This window comes from Nanorana parkeri, unplaced genomic scaffold (genome assembly GCF_000935625.1).
Source record: "Nanorana parkeri isolate BGI_ZX_2015 unplaced genomic scaffold, ASM93562v1 scaffold890, whole genome shotgun sequence".
NCBI classification, from domain to species: Eukaryota; Metazoa; Chordata; class Amphibia; order Anura; family Dicroglossidae; genus Nanorana; species Nanorana parkeri.
Genome location: NW_017307158.1, coordinates 1,159,657 through 1,165,111, shown reverse-complemented (window position 1 = coordinate 1,165,111; position 5,455 = coordinate 1,159,657). Strand labels below are relative to the sequence as shown.

Here is a 5,455-nt window from a genome sequence, read left to right as displayed (position 1 = left end):
AACCCCTTGTCCTCAGTGGCCAACCCCTTGTCCTCAATGGCCTGAGCATCTTAAATCTTGGGCAGGATTGGACCTTTTTATGGTCACCCTAAGGGTTGCCCCAATCATGCATAAGTGGGAGGTGGCCTTCCACTACTTCATAGCAAGGCTTAGACTAAACATGTTGGTGAAGAACCTTTTTTTAAAAACAAAATTTCATGTTTTGGTTCCATAAATATTTCATAATGGTATTTTCTGCCTTCTCTACAGACCCCCACTCAGCACTGCCAATTCTCTATGTATATTCATACTTGCACACACTGCGATGGCGCCTTTTCCTGTGTTAATCCGGTCTGTTTTGTTTGCAGGGTCAATTGTGCTCCCACCTGTGAATTGGGATCTGGCCCTGAAGGTGTCCTCGTCCAGGTCCTGGATAACCCAGTAAGTTCTCATCACTCTAAATTTTCTGCAGTGGTGCATGTTTTAAGTTCTTCTTGGAATGTATACATTTTTTGTATATCACCCTTTGGCCTCATTCACACACGAATCGGCCTGCTCCGTGCTGCGTGCGGGGCCGTACCAAGTAGCTGCCGGGAAGGACAGGTGCTGCGTGTGATTAGAACGCAGCCCCCGTCCTTCTCTATGGGGCTACGCGGCCGTACGCCCCCCTACACTCACCTCATTTGCAGGTCCGTAGGGGTGCGGGTTTTCTGGTCGGGACGCATACATGTTCCATTTCGGCGGCGTATGGGTACGATCACCCGCACCCCTGCGGACCTGCAAACGAGTTGAGCGTAGGGGGGCGTACGGCCGTGTAGCCCCATAGAGAAGGACGGGGGCTGCGTTCTAATCACACGCAGCACCTGTCCTTCCCGGCAGCTACTTGGTACGGGCCCGCACGCAGCACGGAGCTGTACGTGCAGGCCGATTCGTGTGTGAATGAGGCCTAATTGTAAATGTGTGGTCTGGTTTGCTCTATCCGGGGGAAAAAAAAAACCCTAGATCAACAATTACTTGTTACTTGTTATTACTTATTGATATTAAAGGAGAACTATGAGGTGTGGGATTTTCACTCATCCTCATAGTTCGAGCCGACCTGAGACAATGAAACTGTCACAGGTTGGCTCAGTAGATTGGGAAGTGCGCGAACACATACCGTCGCTCACTTCTCGATCCTGCCCCTGCAGTGAGCCGTGTCTGTCACTCACGGCTCCCTGCAGGGATTCCGCCCCTCCCCGATCCTCCAGCTCTGACTGGAGGAACGAATGGGGGAGGGGGCGGATACAGCTGGCTCTGCCTCTAGATAGGCAGAGCCAGCTGTCAATCATGCAGCTTGGTGGCTTTTACCATGACAGCCAGAGAACTAATATTTTTAAAGGAAGGGTCGGCAATGGCCTCCCCGTATGTGTCTCATGTCACTTTAAAAGCTTAATACAATATTGTATGCATTTTTACATTGGACTTGACTAGCAAAGTCAAGAGAAGTGCCATTGTCTTTAAAGAGGACCTGAACTCTGGAAGCTAGTCACCAGTAGGGATGCACCGATACTAGTATCAGTGCCGATACCGAGTATTTGGGTGAGTACTCGTACTCGCCCAAATGCTCCGATCCCTTCCCCGATAACTGAAATTCCGGTCAGAGAATGATTTCCTCTGACCGGCAGTGCCGTAGGGGAACATGGAGCCGGCTTCCTGTGCAATCAGGAAGCTGGGAGGCGAGTAATGACCCGCCTCCCGGCTTCCTGATTGGCCAGAATGCCGGCTCCTTGCTGATTGGCCTGGAGGCCAGCCTCCTGGTCACTCAGCATGGAGACGGCCGAACAGTCGGCTAGATGTTGATTGGCTGGAAAGCCATCTTCCCAGCCAATCAGGAAGCCGGGAGGCTTGGTCATTACTCACTACCTGGCTTCCTGATTGTCCGGTCTTAATGCTGATTGGCTGGGAAGCCGGTTTCCCGGCCAATCCCAATCAAGCCAGCCAAACAACATGGAGCCTGCTTCCCAGGCAATCAGGAAGCCGGGCACCATGTCATTACCCACCGCTCGGCTTCCTGATGGCCCGGGAAGCCGGCTCCATGCCAGCGGAAGCACCGGTATCGGTAGCGAATACCGAAAGCGAAGTATTGGTACTCGATAACGATAGACCGGTATTGGTGCATCTTTAGTCACCAGTATTGCCTGTGGTCTCCTTGCAGTTGATCTTTTCCCCATTACTGTCCTACCATGTCCTGTGCTTCACCGCGTCTCTGTGTGGAGTCGGCCATCTTGGTAGAGGAGCAGGGCTTTTCTTCCTCATGTCAGAACTGCCCTCCTGATGACTGGTGGGGGAATATTCAAGAAGCAGTGGGAAGCCAAGGTCCACAGAGTGAATGAAGTAGAAGCAGGGAGATCCTTGCACTGCAAAGTCCTCAGGTACTGCTTCCTCTCCAGCAAGGAGAACAGTGATCAGAAGAATAATGACCCCTCCAAATCTCCCGAGAGAGTCAGATGCAGCAGAGCCTTAGATGATCTTACGCTGCGGATATACAGCTATGAGGCTCAGGGCACAGGAAGTGCACTGCTATTTTTCAGGAGGGATTCTAGACAAAGGGTTCATTTGTCAGGGTACCACTTTGGCGCAGTGAGAATATCTAGTTCCTTATTAGTAAAGCTTCACTTTTAGAGTCCAGGTCCACTTTAAGTGATGCTCGTTTCTCCCTTGTGCCCTTACTTCGCGGATCAAAGGCAATTTAATCTCTGTTGTAAAACTGGATAGGTTTGTTTTGACAAACGGTGTGTGGGCGTTTTAAACAGATGTTCATCCGTGTACTTCATTGTTCAGTTCCATTCAAGGGTGCTTGGGGTGGGGTGTCAAAGGGGATCCATAGTCTTCTCTACACCTAGCGTAACGCTAGTAACCTGATCAGCCTGTGTGAATGAGAAGACGTATGTACGGTTTGTAACTACATACTTCAATGAGGTCAGACATATTTGTATACATAGACTATTGTTTTGTTTCGTAGTGCTGCACAGTGATTATGCTTTTGTTGCCATTTTTGTCTCCGTAGAGGTTTATCCGGCTGCTGCTGGGCAATAGACAAATTGATCTTTCCTTGGCGGTTGCTGATTTTACTGATTGATGATGTACAGTTTGGAGGGGGCAGTATAGGGATCTGCTGATAACTTTGTATCCATTCCCTCCCCGGGTGATGAAAGACCCGTGGCTTGATCATGCCCCTATCGGCTGCTGGATGCCGGGCATTCCAGCTTTTATCTTGTTCCATTTTTTTAAGAAACAAAAAAAGTGCCAGAAGTAAGGAGTTCTGTCCATTGGAGACTTCCCCTCGATTCCTCTATGTTAAATCTGTTTTTACTGTAACAGTGAGGGGAAATTTCGGAGCTCCAAAACAGCCTGACAGGTTTTCTAACCTTTCCCCGTTATGCTCAAAGTGAACAAAAAAAAAGGTTGTGGCTGGACATGCACTTTAACTGTTATCTTGCTTTGCTCTACCTGGCTCAAGCCATGCTTGGCATTATGCCGTCCTAAAATGATGATTTCTGCAGATCAGACGTTCCTTCGAGAATGATATCTGGAGAAATGCACCTGGCTTTCCATTAGTACTCCATTTACTGCTCAGTTATGTTTGGGTGAACATCTAGGGGGATGCTGGGAATGCTTCCTTTGGTGTGTTTGGGTGCACATCGAGGGGGCTGCTGGGAATGTTTCCATGGTGTGTTTGGGTGCACGTCTAGGGGAATGCTTGGAATGCTTCCTTTGGTGTGTTTGGGTGCACATCTAGGGGGCTGCTGGGAATGTTTCCATGGTGTGTTTGGGTGCACGTCTATAGGGATGCTGGGAATTGCTTTCTTTGCTGTGTTTTCGGGGGCACATCTAGGGGGATGCTGGGAATGCTTCCTTTGGTGTGTTTGGGTGCACGTCTAGGGGGTTGCTGGGGATGCTTCCATTGTTTCATTGGTGTGTTGGGATGCTGGAATGTTTCCTTTTGGTGTTTTTGAAGTTGCCATCAGACTCTTCATTGGACACGATAGTCAGATCCTTCTCAAGCTCTCGCAGCAAGAACTGGGGGAGACAGGAAAAGAAGATAGGTTAGGCCCATCTCAGTGCAGTTTTTCTTAAAATGGTGCCCCACAAGGTGTGAAGTCCACCAACAAGCAGAAAGATGTTGAACTCTTAGAGGAGGCTCAGTTACAGTGAGGTATAGCATGCAAACCTGAAACCTGCAATACATGAAATCTTTATCTTTCAGTTATTAAGAGGGTGCGAGAGAGGCTTGTATAGGTAATGTAGAGGAGCCCCTTTAAGGACTAGAATGTAATTGACCGGTGCTGGTGGTGACTCGGGCGTCCTCCTGCCCATCACGTATTTGATTCTGTAGCTCACGCGTATGTGTGACAGTTCACAGAGAATTGTGGAAGCTGGAGGAGAACTGTTGAGCAACATCTTTTTTCTGAGAATGTAGAAGTTGCTCCTTATGGGAAATTATCTATAAAGAGAAGCTGTCCTTAGGACGTATGGAACAGTCCGCGAGGGGATTACCACAGTTATATCCTCAACAGGATCTTCTCCTGGGGCTGTAGAAGTTTAATCTGCTTATATTTTGCATTCCCCGGTTCCTTCTCCCCCATCAAACGTTTCCGTTTTCATGACATACATTATTTTATACCTGGTGATGTCTTCACTGGGTCTCTGTGCTTCTGTGTGTACACTATATTGCCAGAAGTATTGGGACGCCGGCCTTTACACGGGTTCGTAATGATATGGAGGAGTGTCCCAATATTTTTGGCATTATAGTGTATGTCCTGGGTAAAAGATTGAGGTTTTATCGGTGGAGTGCTGCCTCTTCTTCTACAGGTCTACTGTGGCATGGCCGTTGCTTGTGCACCCCGTAGTGAGGCGGTGAATGTATGGGTGCGGGATGGATTGGTTATTAGTTGCTGTATCATGACTTGTGTTTTGGTGGCTTGTGGCCGAAGTGTTAAATGAATGACGCCTTGAAGACGCTGGCTGATTACATGTGTGAATCTCACGGTTGGACGCCCCCTCTGTGTGTGTTTTGGGACGAAGGGGGGCAGAACAGAACGTCTCACTCCAGAGCAGCTGTGTAATAGAGTGTGACCTCATCTGTAGACTCCACACTTCCTACAAGCCAAAATATGTACTCACTTATCTGTATCCCGACTTTATCTATACAGAACATACTTCACACCCTGTGCTAAAACCTCCTCCCAAGTATCATCACCCCTTCCTCCTCCGTAATATCCGCACCCCCTTCCTCCTCCGTAATATCCTCACCCCCTTCCTCCTCCGTAATATCCTCACCCCTTCCTCCTCTGTAATATCCTCACCCCCTTCCTCCTCCGTAATATCCTCCCCCCCTTCCTCCTCCGTAATATCCGCACCCCCTTCCTCCTCCGTAATATCCGCACCCCCTTCCTCCTCCGTAATATCCGCACCCCCTTCCTCCTCCGTAATATCC

General features: G+C 49.0%; 1 protein-coding gene across 1 annotated transcript in view; it reads left to right on the top strand.

Annotated features, from left to right (window-relative positions):
• Window positions 1–325: 325 nt before the first annotated feature.
• The window catches only part of KDM6B (lysine demethylase 6B), a 41,498-nt gene continuing 36,368 nt past the window's right edge, over window positions 326–5,455 (top strand). Inside the window, exon 1 of the mRNA XM_018565833.1 lies at window positions 326–420. The gene's annotated coding sequence lies outside the window, so the exon portion shown is untranslated. The remainder of the gene's footprint in view (window positions 421–5,455) is intronic.